The 20,474-nt window shown below is 51.1% G+C and overlaps 1 protein-coding gene across 1 annotated transcript in view; it reads right to left on the reverse strand.

Moving 5' to 3' along the window:
* The window catches only part of PPP2R2C (protein phosphatase 2 regulatory subunit Bgamma), a 154,031-nt gene that overhangs the window by 59,788 nt on the left and 73,769 nt on the right, over positions 1–20,474 (reverse strand). The gene's annotated exons all lie outside the window — the stretch shown is intronic.

The raw sequence follows: 20,474 nt of genomic DNA on the forward strand, positions 1-20,474 counted from the left end.
GAGGAACCCCCGCTGGGTGACAGCTCACCAGCCTGAAGCCTGAGGCCTGCTCCACCACCAAGTTTGCCTGCAGCCCCAAAATGATTCTGACTTTTCATTTGAAGTCATTCCTAATATTTGAAAAGTAGAAGATTTCCTATAAAAATCCACATTTCCAGTATGTCTTGGAAGATGGAAAGTTCTAGAACACCATCCCCATAGGCCCAAGCAGCAACAGCTAGTAGGAGCCCAGGATAGCCCACTGCTGTGAATGGGACCTCTGTCGTTCTTTGCTCTCCTGGCCTGGACTCTGTAGGCTCCAAAATCTCTGCTACCACCTTTAGCAAAATGGATCTACTTTCAAACAAGCCACAGATCTGACCACTGCTCCCTGCAGCCGCAGAGAGGATGCTCCACAGGGCTCTCTGTCCTAGCCTGTGTTCTCCTTATGGCAGCCAACCTGATGGCCGAACTCCTGAGCCAGGACATCCCTGTGTCCCTCTACTCAAAACCCTTCATTTATCCCCGTAACTGAATTCTGATCTCTCCTCGACCTCACCCTCTGCAGCTTCTCCAGTCTCAGGTGATGACAGCTCTCTCGTTCACCTGCTTGGGCCCAAGTCTTGGAGTTGCGCTCTCTCTCCCTCTCTCTCTCTCTCTCTCTCTCTTTCTCTCTCTCTCTCTCTCTCTCTCACACACACACACACACACACACACCCCACATCCAATCCTGCCTGCTCAGCCTTCATAGCATATCAGGATGCCAGCCGCTCTCCCACCTCTCACTGGATGACTGCCACAGCACTTTCTCCCTGGCCTGGCTACGACGTAGCCTCAACAGACTGGCAGGAGAGAGGCGGGTAACACCCAGGACTGATCCTGGCACTCCCCTGCTCAAAACCCTCCAGCAGTTCCCATTGTATACTCAGAGGAAAGCACTGAGTGTTCTGAAAGCAGCACCCATCCCCCGCGGCCCAGGTGGGCCGCAGCCGGAGCCAAACCTTCACCTCTCCCACCGTGGACCAGGTAACCTGTTCTCTGCCCCCCACCTTGATTCTGGGCTTGTCCCTGTGTTTTGCTTTGGCCTGCAGAACGGCAATTCGACAAGCCGCAAACAGAGATGCAAAGGGGCTTAGGTACTGGGGGGTTGCCATCCGCGCCTCTGGCGGTGCCAGGAGCAGGACCTGCGCAGGCTGGCCGACTGGTCCCTGAGGGGGAGGAGGAAGAGCGGGTGCAGCAGAAGCCCCCCTACCCCTGGCCAAGCCCGCCTCCAGCTGGGCCCCGCTGACCCACAGAACTGGGCAAGCCCAGCCAAGCCCAGACCACAGAATCGCAGATGCAAGATGATGAAAATGTTTACTGTTGTATGCACAGGGTCTCGTGTTTTTAACTCAGCAAAAGGTACCTCCTCCCCTTCCCCAGCCTCATCTACTGCTCTCCACCTGCTTATTCCCCTCCAAATGCCAGGCTGCTTGCCCTTTCCCAAAAGTCCTGGCCACCTTCTGTCCCAAGACCTGCTCCCTCAGCCTGCAGTGGCTTTCCCGTGGGCACCAGCACAGCTCCTTCCTGTTCTTCCAGTTCCGCCCAACTGCTGCCTTCCTGGTGAGCACAGCTGGGACCACCTTGCTGAAATTGCTGTCTGCACCCCAGCGCCCTCATCCAGGACACCCTGACCATCCCTGCCCCAACCTAATCTGATGTTTTTCCTTCTCTAAAGGCTTTTATCATCTGTTGGCTGTCTTCCTGGCCAGAACGTCAACTCCACGAGGGCAGGAATCTCAGGCTTAATTCACAGCTTCAAATGGTGCCTGTACGCAGTAGCCACGCCAGAGATATCTATCCAAGATATCTCTGTTTTTCAGTCCAGGCCTTTTAGGACAGCTCCTGGCCTGCACTGGCCTTCTGAGCCATGAGTCAATGCCAGCTTTGAGGCAACAGAAAAGAGTGAGAGAGGATGGTTAGAAGTGGGATGACAGGCTGGATATATCCCTCCATCCATCAAGACAGATGCACATGTCATTAAACTTAAAAAGACAAGACAAGAAAAGCAGCTCTGTGGGAACACGGAAACGCCCACCGGGCATGGAGTCAGGAACAGGGTCAGGTGTGCTGACCCCAGCTGTGCTAGCTAGGGTCCCCGATGGGGCACTCATTCTTGCTCTTTCATATTAAAACCCCCTGAGGGGGAAGGAAAGGGATATAAAATTGAGTATAAAATGCTAGTAATGATCTACATCAATGATCATAACTATGTGAAATAAGGAAAGAAACTGTGTAGGGGGGAAAAAGCTGCAAGACAATTCCCCAAAATGTGAACAGAGGTAGCTTTAGGGTAGCTGGAATGAAATAATATTTCCTCCTCTTTCAACTTGTCCATGTTTTCTAGATTTTCTGTAATGAAGTTACATCATTTTAAAATAGCTATATTGAGGTACAACCAATATACAAACAACTACACATACATAACATATAATTTGATGAGGGTGGGCATACACATAGTGTATATTATTTTTATGATGGGAACATAACCATGCTATTAAATTAAAATGCCAATAGAACTATTGCTATCCAAAGCAAATGCGGTCCACAAATGCTGGGTGGTTGCCAAGCAACACACACTGATGTCTGTGGGCAATTTACAATTTATTTGTCATTTTCATATCTGCCACCTCCTTTAACCTCACGCCAGCCCCTGCAGGAGACACTACTGTGATTTCCATTTGGCAGCAGAGGAGATAGAGGCTCCCTCCACGAGAGACGACGCCATGAGCTCTTTGCAGACAGAAGTGCTGGTTGGAGTCTCGGCTCCAGTCTCAGCTGTGTGGTCTTGAGTAAGCCACACAACTTCTCTGAGCCTTGGTTTCATTATCTGTAGTGTGCTTATGGTGGAGCCTTCCCAGGATTAGAGGTTCAAGTGAGACAAGGAGGTAAGAGGGTGAGGGAGGAAGAGAAGACAAGGACTCCGGGAATAATGAATCACCAAAATGTATAGGACAGAAGCTAAAGCTCCTGGTCACCTGTGCTCTTGGCTGCCACAGAATTGACAACCACAAGCTCTGCAATGTGGCGATGGATCTGGGCCCCAACCTCACTGTGGATGGTCCTGCCTACCAGTCCCGCCAGTTGCCCCCTGCAAACATCTACAGAACTACCACCAGACCTCAGATCCCCTCTTGCCCAGGCCAGGGCATCGCTTCCTCCGGCCCAGAAGGAGCTAGTGGATGTTTAACATCTACTTATTTTTAGAGGTAAATGTCTTCAGGATTTGCCTTAAGAAAAGTTGCCTCCCTTGAATGCCAGAAATTCTCATCAGTAAGGCCATAAAATTCATTGTTTTGGCAGCCACCTCTGTGAAGAAAGTCCATCTTCTCATGTTGGATTATCTGACACATTTCCAGCTCCAATACCACCTCCTCCAGGAAGCCTTCCTGGACAGTCCCCTTTCCCCCCCTCCCCAAGTTAAGTGGTCTCTCCTACAACTGCAGTCTTCTATTTTATTCATTTATTTTTTTGAGACAGATTCTCCCAGAGTCACTCCAGAGTCACCCAGGCTGGAGTGCAGTGGCGGAATCTTGGTCCACTACAACCTCCACCTCCTGGGTTCAAGTGCCTCAGCCTCCCAAGTAGCTGGGATTACAGACACCTGCCACCATACCCGGCTAATTTTTGTATTTTTAGTAGAGATGGGGTTTCACCATGTTGGTCAGGCTGGTCTCAAACTCCTGACCTCAAGTGATCTGCCCTCCTCAGCCTCCTGAAGTGCTGGGATTACAGGTGTGAGCCACTGCGCCCGACCTACAACTGCAGTCTTAAGGCTATTGTGTGCTCTTCACAGGGTACTGACACCTCCTGCATGGTGCTGTCTGTCTCCACGTTGTCTCCAGCCTTGACCAGAGGAAACAGCGCCACATTGTGGTTGACCACATTAACCCACATTTCTTAAGTGCTTACTGTCCGCCAGGCCCTGCTCTAAACGCTTCTGGTAATAGCCTAGTAGCCCTAGTGCGGCAATTCTCTCACAAATAACTATAGACTATAAACTCTTGACAAAACAACAATAAAACGACGCTCTCTGAAGGCATCAGAGGGCAAGGCCTCAGCAGACGCTGCAGGCGGTCAGCAATTGGGAGGAACAGCCGGCTTTCCTGGTTTCATGGTTTTCAGCCTGAGGACAAGTCCCAGCCTGTGTCATAGGGCTGCTGGAACTCAGACGGAAAGCCAGAGTCTCACTGGCTTGACAGAGCAGAGAACAGAGTCTGAGACACTCGCAGCAGCTGGAAAAGTGCGGGAGTAAATCCTGGAATGAAGAGAGCCACCAAGACGGATCCCCAAATGGGGCAAATAAACTCTGCCCACATCTCGGGCTGACCCCAAACCACACACACACAGGACAGACTTCCTACAGCTGCAGCCCAGCCAGGGCTAAAAGCAGTGAACAGAGGCTCCTGCCACTGACCACCACTCACCACTGCGGGTGGCTTACAGTTGCTTTCAGCCAAGTTAACTGCTTGCAAATACAAAGCAAAACAAAAATGCTCTTTGGGGAGAAGGAACAAAAATCTAGAGTTGCTCTTATGCTATCATTCACAAGACCCAGGATATCATCCAAAATTATATGAAGATATACAAAGAAATAGGAAAACCAGCCATACTTAATATAACAGCTAGTCAGTGGAAACTCACCTGAAATGCGCTGGCTACTGCGATTAGCAACTAGAGCCTTTTAAAGTCGCTAACAACTGTGTTAAAAGATGTCAAGAAAATTGGCTCATACTTAATGAAAAGAAAATAAATCTCAGTAAAGAAATATAAACAACTTAAAAAAGAACTAAATGAAAATCTATAACTTAAAAATACCATGCCTGAGACAGAAAAAAATCACAGCTTAACAGAAATTGCTTAACAGAAAGTCTGAGAAAATAGAAGAGGTAGTGAACTTGAAGATGATCTCAATAGAAATTACCTAATCTGAAGAATAGGGAGAAAAAAAATTTTTTTAAAGAAAAAGACCCTCAAAGACCTGTTGGATAATATCAAAAGGTTCAACACACATGTGATTGGATTTGTAGAGGGAGGGGAGAGAGAATATACTAAAAAGAAGAGATGAAGAAATAATGACCGAAAAAATTCCTCAATTTGGTAAAAGACATCAATTTACAAACTTAAGAAGCTTAGCTAACTCCAAGCAGGATAAATATAAGGAAAATTACACCAAGATACATCCTGGTCAAAATGCAAACTACTAGGAACTGAAATAATGAGAAAATGTTAAAGCAGCTAGAATAAAAACAACATATTACATCCAGAGACACCGGGACTCAGAGACTGCTGACTTGTCAGCAGAAATAATGGCCCCAGAAGACTCTTTTAATGTGCTGTAAGAAAACTTTAAAACCTGGAAACCCAGAATTCTTAATTCAGTCGAAATATTCATCAAGAATGAAGGGCAGGCTGGGCATGGTGGCTCACACCTGTAATCCCAGCACTTTGGGAGTCCAAGCCAGGCGGATCATCTGAGGTCAGGAGTTCGAGACCAGCCTGGCCAACATGATGAAACCCCGTCTCTACTAAAAATACAAAAAAAATTAGCCGGGCATGGTGGCGGGTGCCTGTAATCCCAGCTACTTGGGAGGCTGAGGCAGGAGAATTGCTTGAACCTGAGCGGTGAAGGCTGCCGTGAGCCAAGATTGCACCATTGCACTCCAGCCTGGGTGACAGCAGTGAAACTCTGTCTCAAAAAAAAAAAAAAAAAAAAAAAAAAGAGTGAAGGGCAAAATAAATAGACATTTCAGCTGAAGCTTTCCCAAGGACCGGCACTTTCATCTCAGAACAATCCCATCGACCAATTATCCCTCTCTACTTACAGACAAGGAAACTTGGTCAAACTTGCCCACAGACCCCTAAGTGGCAGGGCCTTTGCCATATGCTCTTTTTGGTCGTCCCTGCCCCCACACTGCAGGGCCTGGAGCTGCCACTGACTGCAGCCTCGAACTCGGGGCCCCAGATCAGCCACTGGGAGCAGTGTTCCAAGTCACTCTATGTGGGTGACGAGAAGCCCATGGAAATTCATGCTGTCCTTCCTCCCTGAGGTGCCCCCTCCCTTCCTGGACGGCTCTAGGGCAACCCCCAAATGGAGAGGCACACAGGGACCACCAGACAAGGAGGCCTCAGCCAGCCCCCTGGTGCTGGGCACAGCACAGGCCTACCAGTGGGTGCCCGGAGAGGTGAGAGGTGGTGTCCCTAGTGACCTGCCCAGTAACAGGTCCCTGCACGCCAGAGCCAGAGACGGGCAAAGATGGTATCGTGGGTTGAACAACTAACCCCTGGTACCTATGTTAAAATCCTAACCCCTGGTACCTATAAATGTGAACTGATTTGCAAATAGAGTCTTTGCAGATGATTAAGTTAAGGTGTGGTCATGCTGGATTCTGGTGAGCCCTAGATCTAAGGACTGGTATCCTGATAAGAAGGCCATATGAAGACACAGCACACACAGATACAGGGAGGAGGCCATGGGGAGACAGAGGCAGAGGCTGAAGGTATGCATCAAGAATCAAGGGCAGGCCAGGCACGGTGGCTCACAACTATAATCCCAGCACTTTGGGAGGCTGAGCCGGGCCTTCCGATGCCCGGAAATGCCCGGAAATGCCAAGGATTGCCAGCCACCACTAGAAACCAGTGGGGAAGCCTGGAACAGAGTCCTCCCCGGAGCTGTCAGAGAGAGCCCAGCTGTGCCAGCATCACGATTGCAGACTTCTGGCCTCCAGAACTGTGAGAGAGCAAATTTCGGTTGTTTTAAGCCACCAGTTTGTAGCACTTTGTCACAGCTTCCCTAGGAAACTGACACACAGCTGAAACGAGAGTGTGCGGGCTCCAGCCCCCGAGAACTGGGCTACCCCCAAGCCAGTGGCACTTGCTGGCTTTCTTCTCCATGTGCCCGCTGGGGGAGACTTCACCCTTGGATCTTACAGATGCCCCCTGCAGCTTTCATCAAGGCCGTGGTAATCCAGTCCCAGCCCCACGACTTACGAGCTGTGCACCCTCACCCAAATCACTCACCCTCTCTGAGCCCTGACTGCCTCATGGATACAATGGGAATTGTCATCCCTGCCGGGCCATGGTTCTCCTAGGGTCAATGTGAAATTCATACGATTCTGTGGACTAGGATGTTCCCTGGAAACTCTGGTCAAGGCCTGCAGACAGGAGATGAACATGCTCGTCAGGGACTTCCTCCCCAGCACGGCAGGGGACTCACTCCCCTCGTCCATCACCATAAGTGCTGCTGACACCACTAATGATCCATCAGGGCTCAGGGCAGAGAGGGGGCCTTAGGCAAGCCCAGCTTAAGCCTTCTGATGAGGTTGTTGCATTTAATTAGCATTGTCAGAGGTATCAGGGCTGCTAAGGATGGAGGTGGGTGAGGAAGGAGGGGTCTGCCTGCTGCTGAAGGGAAATGTCAGGGAGAGGAAGGGGCTCCTGCAGTCATCAATGACTGACCATGGGCTTGGGGAGAGGATTTACCCAGCAGCGGGCTGACACTGGGATAAGAAGAGGGGGAGCCCCGACCCCACAGAGTCCAGGTCTAGCGGGGTAGTGTGGTGCCTTGGGTTATAATAGTAAACCTTCTGGGCACTTCCTGGGAGCCACGCCCCAGCTTTGGCACTTTACACCTATTACTGACAACTCCAAGAAATTGTTTTGTGCTGTTATCATCCCCATTGTGCAGACGAAGAAACTGAGGCACAGAGAAGACAACTTGCCAACAGCTGCTCAGTTAGTACGGGCAGGGGAAAGATTGGATTTCAGCAGGCTGTCTCTTGAGTCCTTGAACTTGCCCCCCAGCCCTGGTTCTCCTCGCGGCATTTATGGGGTCAGAGGTGGGGGGCTGAGGAGTTGGTGAAGGAGAAAGCAGGGGCTGAGCACAGGCCCCACCCACCTCTGTGAAAGAAACTCTCAAAAGGCCCAAAATGTTTCCTGCAGGTGGGAGACCTTAGCCTGAGACTCACAGCAAAAGGGTCTGGAGTTTGGGGCCTGATTCTGCCAGGGATGCAGCTTTTACCTCCACATACTTCCAGGGCACAGGGGAGAGCTGGCTTGGGACCACCTTAGGTCCTGAGTGCTGGCTGCCCGGAGGGGCATGGAGAACACAGCAGAGGGAGGCTGTGCCTGGGGGATTGAGCAAAGCCACAGGATGCTACTGGCCACAGGACATACAGCAGGGGCTCCCTAGGTAAGGACTCTGCAGGAGATGACTCTACAGGAAACTTCCAGACTGCCCTGTGAAGGACTCACGACAGGTACGAGCAGCTGTAATCACCTGCCAAGCGCACCCAGAGTGGGCACAGCCACCGGCAGGTAGAAGGCGGCCCATCCCCAGGCTCCCTTCCTAGCCAAAGAGAGCTGCCTGAAAGGGGCTGCAGCCAGCTCCTTCCCCATGTCGCCCTCCAGCAGGGAGCATGCCGGGCGGCGGGCGGCGGGAGCAGGCAGGGGAAGCACCAAGTCTGAGCAGAATCAGACTGTTTCCGGGACTGGACATCACTGCTGAGTGAGTGACGGAAGGCTGCTGGGCTCTCCAAGGGTGGTCAGAAAGACCAGGACCTCATCCCAGGCCAGGGAACGGAATATTCCTGATGGGATTTTGTGAGAGGGGCCTGAGAGTCGCAGGGCCACCGAGGTCACAGGCCAGGCCTGCTTGTCAGCCCTCTGCACTCACCTCCTGGCCAGCTACCACCCGGGAACGGTGATCACCTGATTACTGAATTCCTCTCTCGCTGAAGAATCCCCACATTTCATCACCATCCCGCCTTCCAGCGGGCCTGGTGAGAGGTTTCCTCCTGCAGCCTGAGCTTGGTGGAGGTGGGGCAGCTCCGAGGCCTGTGGTCAGAGGTTGGGTGGGAGAGTGGGGACGGTGTGGCCAGGGCAGATGGGCTCTGAGTTGTGCTTTGATCACTTGGCTGGAGGAAAATGTGAAGGGGCTGGTGGGAGCATTTTTAGGGGGTGTCAAGGAGTGTCTGTGTGGGGTGGGTGCCAGTTGCCACCTGCCCACTCATGTAACCTGGACACCCAGGACCCCAGGATCTGCCCGTCAGGGCTCTGCCACCCTGGCATCTGGCAGGACCCTGGGTCCCACCCTCACACACACCTTGGGGAGAGTCCCTTTTCTACCTCATTGTGGCTGTGACCCTAGGCAAGCCACCTCCCCTCTCTGGACCTCCCCCTCCTCCCCCGTTGTGTAGAGGACACGAGCAGATGAGGGAGGAGGCTGAGACGAGCCCGATGGTCGGCACTGTGCAGGGAACTCACCCTTATTGCCACCTTGAATCCTCTGCACACCCGCTGGGCCATGCCAGGCAAGTCCTGGACTTAATATCACCTCCCATGAGCTTGGTTTATAAAAAGAAAAGCACACCGCAACAGCAGACCTGGCGGATGATGAGTTATGTAAACATTTAAACTGGGCACAGTATCGATTTGTCTTAAAGGCCATGGAAAAAGGATTCCATGATCCCAGCCTCCACCCCAAGAGCGCCAGGTGAAACGGGATGCTGAAGCCTCCAAGTATGGTCCCAAGACGTGCCTGTGACCGGTGGTCAGCCTGCCAGAGCCGAGGGCACCAGAAACGTGTGACCGACACAGTGACCCCTTGCGGGGAGGGGCAGCAGGGGAAGCCCTGGGTGGGGCCGGAGACCTGGAGCTGCCATGGCTATGCCCTTCGCATGCAGTGATCCCCTGGGACTGCCACTGTGTAGAAAGGGGGAAAGACCTGCGTCTGAATCCCACCCTGACCAGCTGTGTGACCTTGGGCAAAGCGCTTCACCTCTCTGAGTCGATCTGTCCATCTGTGAGACAGATATGGGAACACACACCCCCCGAGAGGCCAGATTTACTGGCGCATCATCTAGCATGTGACCAACACGCAGGAAATACACTTAGTCATTCAATTATTCATTCAAAAGAATATTAATGAATGGCGAGTTCTTGTTTATCGGGTACAGAGTCTCTGTCTGGGATGATGAGAAAGTCCTGGAAATGGATGGTGGTGACAGGTGCACAGCAACGTGAATATACTTCATGACACTGAATTGTACGTTTAAAAAAGGTTCGTATGGTAAATTCTATGTCATGTATATTCTACCACAATAGAAAATTTAATTAAAAAGCATTAAATGAGCACCTACTGTCCCCTCAGCACTGTTGCATACACTGGAAATTCAGCAGCGCACACCCCCCAGAGAAAGCCCACTCTCTAACGGGAGAGACAGCCAATAAGCAAATTTTCATGGCAATAAACAACTCTTGGAGGGAGATATAAGGGCTAAGATGAAAACTACAGTATGGTAAATGGGATGGGAGGGGTGGGAGGGGTGGGAGGGGCTGTTTTAGCTGGGGAGGCCAGGGAAGGCTTCCTGGAGGAGATGCATTTGAGCAGAGACCTGAAGAATATGAGAGAGGGAGCCTCACAGATATCAGGTGACCAGCATGAGCAAAGGCCCTGAGGTAGGGTGAGTTTGATCTGTTGCAGGCCAGCAAGGAGGTTAGTGTCATGTGAGAGGGATGGGGCAGGACATGAGCTCAGAGAGGTGGGCCGGGCCGGGGCCCTGCACCCAGCAGGCTGGGAGAGGCCTGGGGATTTTATTCTGTGAGAGCTGGGAAGCCACGATCTGACTTAGGTTCAATGACCACCCCATCCTTCTGTCTCTCTAGCATGGATGAGCTCTTTCAGGGGTGGGCGTAGACCCTTCTGTGCCCAGTCCATGTCTCACACATGGGTGACTCTCAGGCTTGTTAAGTAAGTGCCAGAGGAAGCAGACCCTCGCTGGGCAGGCAGCGGGTGACAGGAACCTCTCCTTCACCCCACCCCTCATCTGCCTTATATGGCTTCTCTCTCGGGGCCTCCCTCCAGGTCTATGAGTAGAGGCGTTGCATCATGATGATTTCGTCTTTTCTGTTTTAGCATTTCTAAAGTTGAGATACAATATACATAACATGAAATTCACCACTATAAAGTGTACACTTGATTGGATTTTAACAGATTCACAGAGTTCTACAACCATCACCACAGTCTAATGCCAGAACATTCCCACCTCCCCAAAAACCCAGAACATTCCCACCACCCGAAAAAGAAACTCCACATCCGTCGGCAGCCATTCCCTATCCCCTCCTCTCCCCAGCCCCTGGAAATCACTAATCTACTTCCTGTCTCTATGGATTTTGCCTACTGTGGATACTTTACATAAATAGAATCATACAGCACGGGGCCTTTGGGGTCTGCCTGGCTTCCTTCACTTAGCAGAATGTTTTCAAGGTTCATCCATGTTGTGACACAGATCAGTACATCATTCTTTTTCGAGGCTGAAATAATAATTCCATTTTAATCACGGTGTCTTTTAAGACTGGTCCCTTTCTCTTCCAGCAGAAACCCAGTCCCCAGAAGAGAGTGAGAAGGGAGTCATGAGCCTACGAATGCCCCCATGTCCCTGGCCCCCAACCTGTGTCTACACCCAGCTCTGCTACTGCAGGAGCCAGAGCCAGCATAGAATGCTACTGCCCCTCCCATGGGCAGTGCACAAGGGACAGGATCGGGAAGGCCAGGGGCTGCGGCTGCCAGTTTCTCCCTGGCCAGGCCAGGTGGGGCCCGCCCGATGGAGTGTCTGCCAGCCTGGCTGGCCCAGAGGCAGATGGGCTTGGGGGAGGGTGGACGGGGTAGCTGTGGATTTGTCTGTGGTCAGGAGGATCCAGTCAAGCTGCTGGGTTTGACTCTAGTCAGACTGGACTTGCTCGGAGCCGGGATGACACCCAGTCTGGCTTCAGTACGACCAACCCTCCATTGGACCCCCGTGGACCTTCAAAGGTGACCAGGCAGCCCGAGGCGAGGCCAGCAGCTGGCCTTGGGACAGGGTCAAGGTGAGGGAGACCGAGAGAAGATCACATGCTTCCTGCCTTCTTTCTTGCAACACAGGCTCCAGAAAGCCCCACCCTGTCACCTGGGCTTCTCTACTAAAGACGAAGATTCCCAAGGCTCTGCCCAGGCGGACAGGACCAGAATGGCTGGAGCCTGGAATCTGCATTCTGACAGGTTCTCCTGTGATGTGCCAAGGTTTGAGAACCACTGGTAAAGGGGTGACTGGTAAAGCACCTCAGTGGGGCTGCCTGATTCTCAGCCAGTTATAAACAGTCTCTGGGCCTCAGTTTCCTAATCTCTAAAATGGGTTTCATATTCGGGATTGGTGGTGAAGATTCAATGAGGCAACAAAGACAGAAGAGTCTGGCACCAAGAAACTGCTAGAAATTGTTGCTATAATTATTGCTACTATGTACCCAAAGCAAATCACAGAACTATGTGGGCACTGAAGGAAAGATTAATCAATGGCAGAGAGAGGGAAAGGGTTTGAGATGTGGTGAAGGGTTTGAGATGCGGTGAACTGCTGCTGGGGAACTTGGTTCGACTGTCTCCTGTCCTGCTTGTGTGAGTCAGAGTCATTTTACCTCTGAGTCTCAGTTTTCCCATTTGCAAAATGGCAATAAGAGCCACCCCTGCCGTAGGGCTCTGCAAACTGTGATGTGCTGTTCCCATCCCAGGATGGGGGGCATGGAAGCCTGACACTGATGCGGACCGATAGCTTGAGTCTGAGCCGGGCCAGATGGCTTGGGCTGGCTTCTGTGCTCCCAGCACCTGGGGTCCCACAGGCCCTGTCCTCTCTGCTGGGGCTGCAGCCAGCTTTTTAGACCCCGGCCAGCAGGCGGGCGATGGGGGCCAAACTGGCCTGGTGACAAGAACACCTCTCAGGTCCCATCACATCAGCGTGTCCATGAGCCCCCTTCCCAGGCCTGTCTGCTCCAGGGCAGGGGTCAGGCTCTAAGCTGCTTTGTCTCTGGCCATTAATTCCCAGAGCTGGGTGCTGGGGTCACAGTTGGCAGAGCCAGCAGTCCCCCTCCACCCACCTCCCCTACCTCCGTCCTGGCCTGGCCATGGTCACCTCTCACCCACAAGCCTGCAGCTGCCTCCTCTCTGGGTTTCCTGTCTTCATCTTGACCCCATCCACCCAGTAGCCAGAAGGACTCTTCTAAAATGAAAACCTCATCTGGTGGCCTTCCCTGAAACCTTCCATGGCTCCCCACTGCCCTTTGAATAAAGGCCTCATCTGCCTGGCTCACCCTCTCCCTCCCCACTCCTATCACTGCCCCTTCCCTGTGGCCAGCCTGGGCATTGTTCATTTCCCCAAAGGAGGCCATTTATTTATCTGACAAGTATTAACTGAGGACCTACTAAGTGCCAGAGCTTATGCCAGGCAACGGGAATTCAGAAATGGACACCATGGGCATGTCCAGGCCCTCCCAGACCAGTCTGACCAATGGGGGTTGGGTATGCAGCAAGGACCACCCGGTGTCCAGGGTGAGGCTGGTTTCCACCTCCCTTTCCTCCCTCCTTGTGGAGAGGCTCCGTGTCTCGGTCTCTGGAGGACAGTCTGCTACAGGGTGACAGTCCACCCCTGTGAAGGTGTGGGGTGGGGTGTGGGCAGAGACGGGACCCCCCGCAGCAGGGGCTGATCAGCAGATCCAGCCTCTGTCATTGTCAGGGCTGCTGTGGTGTGCCAAGGGCATGGACCTGCCAGTAGGACAGAGTGGTCAGCTCTGGCTGTGCACTGGCCCCGTGACTGCTGGCAGCTCAGTCTCCAGAGGCTCGATTTCCTCCCCTGTGAAATGTGCAGGTCCTCCTGAGTGAGCTGCGGTTGCTCTCCAGAGGAAACTCTTTACTGGCAAGGAGCATCCTGGTGGCCCCCCAGCTGCAAGCCTTGCTCCCTGGCTGGTGTGAGTCCCAGCCTCCCCCAGTACCCCCTCTCCACAGGGCATCAAGGCTTATGGGCCCCCTGCAGGCAGATGTTCTGCTTGAGCCACCAGGCAGCAAACAAGGAAGTGGCTTTGGAGATGTTCCTGTCCTGGTTACACGTCGGCCACCCCAGTGGGACCTGCGTCACCGGGGAACTCACACAGGAGCATCACACAGTGTGCGCGAACCCTCGAGGCAGCCCTGGCAGGTGTGTGACATGCTGCCAACTTCCACACAGGGAAACCACAGCTCCCGAGGGTTGAACTTGTACTCCACCCAGGAGCAGGCTGCTTCCCTGTGCCTGGCGGACTCCAGGGCCTGTGCTCCTGATGCCATGAAATGCAGGTCAGGCCAGCCCCTGGTCCCTCCACTGTGGGACAGCCATGCACCTGAGCCGTGAGAGTGACAGAGCTGCAGTCAGGCCATGCCTTGTACCTCGTGGCCTGTACCCCTAAGCACACCACTCCCCTCCCAGCTGGGATCAGTGCACCCATTATAAAGATGAGCAAACAGAGGCACATTCAGCAGGGCTGACGGAGATAGGCAGGTTTGGAGTCCTCACTACCCCAGCTGCTGCCCGTGGGTTATCGGGCTCCTTTCCTCCAGTTTTTCCTGGAGACACCAACTCCCGGCCTGGGTACATTGTCCAGCTGCTGCCATGAGGAGGACCATGGCAATGGCCAGGGTGCTGGGCACCCCTCACACTTGCGTGTCACACTCAAACTGTTCACAAGCATGTCATACCCATGATCTCATTTAAGGGTGGTGATGCCCTAAGGGGTGGGCATTACTCTTCCCCTTACAGATGAGGAACCTGAGGCTCCAGGAGGCAGAGTCAGGGGTTTGCCAGTGCAGTTAATGATCAGATCTTCGGGTTGGGGCTGGGAGCGGGTAGAGAGAGGGCCCGGATTTGTGGTATTTGCCGAGCCCGTGGCATGAATACTCAAGCCAGGGCTGATTTCCATGCTACCCACAGTTTAACAACTGGCTCAAAAAATTCCTAAAAATGTAACTATTGACTCCCACGCACTGATGTGAGCCAGCTCTGGCTCCCACTGGGCCAAGTGAGTCACCTAAGTCCATACTGGCAGGAATCCTTAAATCCCAGTGTTCAACCTCAGAGCTTGGACTCCTCACACAGCCACACGGGCGCCCCTATAAGGGCAGCATGGCCCTTCCAAAGCCTATGTCCCAGTCAGCAGGACCCTCATCCTACACGAAGCCCCCAGCCGCACAGCAGAGACCAGGACAGGAAGCTGGCTCCGATGACAGCCAGGCCCCCAGGTACCCCCGCTGCTCCTCACCATGAACCAAAAATCACCCCAGGCCAGTGGGAGGCCTCAGCCTCGGGGCCTGGCTTGATAAACAGAATCTTGTTGCCTGGGAAGAAAAATCCGAAGGGACGCTCCCTGCGCTGCAGGGGTCTCCCAGCCGAGGTGAAGGGTGGAACAGAGGCGGCCCTGGGGGTCCCTCACTGACCTCTTTGGGGCAGGATAAACAGAAGTTGGACCAGAGGCCTCATACAAGACCCCCTCCCCTGCAGTCTGCCCCTCTGGGAGGGACATCTGGTCCCACAGCTTCAGAGGACCCCACCTGCCCAGCCTACTCTGTGCCAGCCTGGGGAGGGAAGAGCAGGCCCTGGTCCTCCTCCCACTCCTCTGTTTCCTCCTCCTCTCATAGAAGCATAAGAAGTCTCCGTCTCATCAGCAGGTATGGGCCAGTCTGGAGGCGAGGCTGGGCCCTACGCCTGGTGGTGCATGTGCAACCTAGGACAGCCACAGCCTTCCATGGGCCACACCGCCAGCTCAGGCCATAGGGTCCTGCCTCCACTTCCTCACCAGCATGGCAGCTCCCAACTGAGATCCCAGGCTAGTGGGGCCTCAGCCATTCCCCCAACGTTCACCAGTGCCCACTCTGCACCAGGTCCACAGTGGGGAGCCTGGAAGTCAGAGTCCAGTTTCTACCTTCGTGGTGTCAGTGGCTCAGAGGGAGACAGACAAGGAAACCAACACACTCATTTCAGCCTCACAAGTTCTTGGCTAGGGGTGTGTATCAGGAATGGTTGGAACCCAAAGAGAGGGCAGTGCAGCTGCCAGACCTACCAGTGACAAGGCTCACTTCCTCCTCAGTTACCTGGGAAAGTTACTCATCCTTACCAAACCTCAGTTACCTTATCCATAAAATGGGCTTAATATTCACACCTGCCTCAGAAGGTTCTAAGGATTAAATAAGTGAAAATGTGTTCCTATCAGAACAAGACCTAGAATAGCCAAAATGACTCTGCAATAAATAAATAAATAAATAAATAAAGGAACACAGTTGGAGGACTTACCCAAGCTGATATAAAGATACAGTGATACAGACAGTGCAGTCCTAGTAAAAGGACAGACATAGGGATCAATACAACTAAACAGAGAATCCAGAACTAGACCCACAAGTCTGTGGCGAACTTAGATTGTTGTCAAAGGCACTCAGGCAATTCCATGAGGAAAGTACAGTCTCTCCAATAAATGACTGGGGGAAAATGAATATCAACTCTTACACCATCTGACAAACTGACATTGAAATGCATCATCTACCTAAACATAAAAGCTAAAACTATGAGCCTTCTAGGAGACATTATAGAAGAAACTCCTTGCAACTTTGATTTTTCAAACAAGACACAAAAAGCATGAAAAACAACAAAAAACTGACAAACTGAACTTTATCAAAGCTTACACCTTTGCTATGTGAAAGAAACTGTTATGAAAAGAAAATGGCAAGGCATGGAATGAGAGAAAACATTCGTAGTACATGTATCTAGTAAACCCCTTGTAGCCCAGATGTATAAAGACCTCTTACAACTCAATAATATAAACACAAGCAACTTGATTTAAAACGGGCAAAAGATTTGGGCAGACGCTTCCCAAACCAAAATACAAGAATGGTCAGGAAGCACATGGTAAGTCACTCAACATCATCAGTCACCACAGGATGCAAATGCAAATCACAATGACATACCAGTGTACACCCATCAGAGTGGCAAACATTAAAAAGACGAGTAATATCCAGTTGGTGAAGATGTGGAGGAAACAGCCCCTCACACGCTGCTGGGGGAACGAACAATGATAGAGCCCTGTGGGAAACAGCTGGGCCGTTTCTTAAAGCGTGAAAATAAGCACGTGTCTACCATGCGACCCAACCATCCTTGTAACCAAGAGTAACGAAAGCTCACAAACTCACAGAGGCACATATGTACATGTTTATAGCAGCTTTCTGCACAGTAGCTCAGAACTGGAAAAAAACTCAAATATCCATCAGCAGGAGAAGGAATAGATAAATCGTGGCATATCCGTAGAACGGAATACTCATCAAAGAAAAAGGAACAGACCATTGACACACACAGCAACCAGAGGCGAAGCTCAAAAGAACCACACTCAGTCAAAGAAGCCAGACCAAAAAATGCATGCATCTATGACTCTACTCTATTCATATGAAATTCTGCAAAGGGCAGACTATCCTACAGTGACCAAAGGCAAATCACTGGCTACCCAGGGTGCAGGGCAGAGACAGGAATGGACCATATAGAGAACAGGAAATGCTTTGCAGGTGAAGGCCATGCTCCAAATCTTAATTATGGGGGTGATTTCACAAATATATATATATATATATAGCTTGCCAATTCTAAGAATATGGAAGTCTATACTTTAAGTGGATGGCATTTACTATACTTAGTAAAGGTTTGAAAAGTCTTTGTTTGTAGTAAAAGGGAAAGAAAGAAAAGCGGGGAGGAGTGCCAGCAGCCAACTGCTCTCATCTGAAACTTCCAGCAAGCTGCTAATTTAATCCCCTAAACGTAATCGAGTCGACCACCCAAGCAATCGCATTAAAGGAAACAGTCATTTGGTGCATTTTTCATCAACTAAGATCACTGATCGACCCACAAGTTCATCCAGATTTGTCCAAGGTGGTCTGATCCACCCTAGCCTTGGCATGAGAAATGTATCGTGCCAGTCATATGGTAGAATTCATTAATTGCATGCTGAATAAATTAACTATCACCTCACTCTCCCAGGTGCACACAGCGTCCAGGGGCCAGCAGGAAGCCATAGCCAGCGTGGGCAGCCTGAGCTGACCCTGGGAGATGCCCAAGGCTGCCCACCTCCATAGAAGAGGCCTTTTATAGGACATTCTCGGATGCTGAGAAAGGCAGAGTGAGGACCGTTTAGATGTGGCATTAGGGGTTCAGGTGAGCTAATGGGTATTCAACAGCCTGCAAATCAGTGGGCAGCTGACAGAAAGTCAAATGCAGAATGTCCAGTCCAGCTGGACAAGGGAAGTCTGTGGCTGATTGAAACCACTGAGGACAGTTGAGCCAAAGATGAGGGTCTTTGATGGGAGCCTGAAGTCAAGCCAGCCATGGCTGTGTTTCCTGCTGTCTCCATGTTGGGTTCAGTTAGGGCTTTGATGATCCTCAATGCATGTGAGTGCACTGAAGTCTCCTGGGGTTGAAATGTTTTCTCTTTTGTCTTCATCTTGATTGAGTTTCACCCATCACCTAAATCAGCAGTTCTAAGACTGTGGTCTAAGTACCTCTGGGGTCCCCAAGATCCTTTCAGGGGATCGTGGGGTTCTCCCTTTTCCAACTACTTATCTATTTGAGGATAGATGTTCGACAACACTTCAACCAAACAATGTATCACAACGGACTGAATGCAGGAGCCGATGTGAGAATCCAGCCATCATCTATTAGGCTAGAGATTAAAGAGACTGATACACATGCCACTCTTCTCACTTTTTAAAACACAGTTATTTTCCAAAAAAAATAGTATTTACATTAACATGTAATGGGTTTACTCTTTTTATTTTTCAATGAATTCATATATAAATCTTTTTAACTGTCTGAGTTTTCATTTCAAATTTGGCAAATATTGAAGGATATAGCCCACATACACAAAACCTCTTTGGGAGCCATAATAATTTTTAAGAGTGTAAAAAGCGATCCTAAGACCAAAAAGGTTGGCAACCATTGCCCTAAAAGTACGTTGGGTGATTTGGGCGTTTGATCTACTAAGGCATCTATTGATTTAAGCAACTAAGGTGTCTATTGACCTAAGTAACTAAGGCATCTATTGATGCAAGCCACATTCCTCAGTGCTTGGAGCTCCTGGCCCATCCAAGCCTCTCCCATGTTCTAAGACTTATGTCATTCATCATAAGATGCCTAGAGCTCAAAGGAGAAGTTAGGTTGGCCAATGGGACCCCTAAATGCAAATGTCTCAGAAGTGAACTGAAGCCGTCGCTAGCTGGCTGGCTGGCTCCTCAATCCTCTCTGTCATGCTTCGCTTCTGCTCATGCGGTCAAGGGGATGCGGAAGGAAAATTGAGCTGGGAGTTTTGGAACATTTCAAGGGGTAGAAGGGCCGCCACTCATATAGACAGTGTGTCGAAAGCAGAGACGTGTCCCACACACAACTCGATCAAGCGGCACATGGCAGGATATGGAAACTGACATTTAACCCAAGGCCAAATAAAATATCTATGAGCACATCATAGAAAGAACTTCTGGACTATAAAATATGAACATGAAAACAAGTCTCAAATTTTATTCAACATTTTAATCATTAATCGTCTTGGAAATATTAGTACTCCCATTATTCAGCTGGCCTGTCCCTCTAAGAAAAACCCACCCAGGGGAAGATTTTCCCCTCCATCTCCTGGATGTGGTTAATGGTAAGGAAGCAGTTTCACCAAAGCAACTCACAAATAGAAACTCTGGCCAAGGCCTAATGAAGGGGTTTCCGAGGATTGTCAGGAGCCATCTTCGGACTGTCTCCTTCACTTCTACGTTTATTTTCAATATTACTGTACATGCTTGCACAGTAAGTTGTTATGGACACGGGCTATGATGGCAACATCCGAGATTCTAGAGTCATTCATCCCAGAGACTTTCCAGATGAAGAAGATGCAGCTATTCAGTCTTCCAGAGACCAAGGGCAAAGGCAAGACCAAGGCCTGAAAGAGCAGCTGGGAGCCAAACACAGCACCAAGACCTAACGTCTGGAGTATCCCAGTCTGAGATAGCCCTTTGAGCTCCACCCTCCTCTGTGTGATCCCATGAGCCTGAGAGCCCTCTGTCATTGTAATTTTGTCCAAGTGGCTCCAGGGACCACACCAATGAGTGGTGGCCACAGCTGAGCTCAGGAGCACCCTGACGATGAACTCACAGAGGAAAGTCACAAGTGACACTGGAGAACAGCGCTGTTTATCTTCCTGCTGCTCAAAGGGCAGAACCTGGCAGGGGACGGTGGGTATCTACCATGGAAGCTACCTGCCGATGCCAGATACAGTACTGGATGCCTTCATACCTCACACAACAGAGTGGAGTCAATGGCACTGATATCAGAGCCAAGAACCCATGCTCAAATCCTGGCTCTGTCACTCACTCCCTGTATGACTTTGGGCCAGTTGCTCAACCTCTCTGTGTCTTGGCATCCTCATCTGCGCATTGAGGTTAATGATGGGGCAAGGATCAACTACCTTCTGGGGCTGCAGTGAGGGGCTGCAGCCAAGGTAATAGGCAGGAAAGCCAAGGTTCGAAGCCAAAGGTGCCCTGCCCAGGGTCACGGAGCAGATAAGTGGTACCCATAGGTACTCAGGTTGGCTTTGCATCCACACCTGTCCGACTT

Source organism: Rhinopithecus roxellana, chromosome 2 (genome assembly GCF_007565055.1).
Source record: "Rhinopithecus roxellana isolate Shanxi Qingling chromosome 2, ASM756505v1, whole genome shotgun sequence".
Lineage (NCBI taxonomy): Eukaryota > Metazoa > Chordata > Mammalia > Primates > Cercopithecidae > Rhinopithecus > Rhinopithecus roxellana.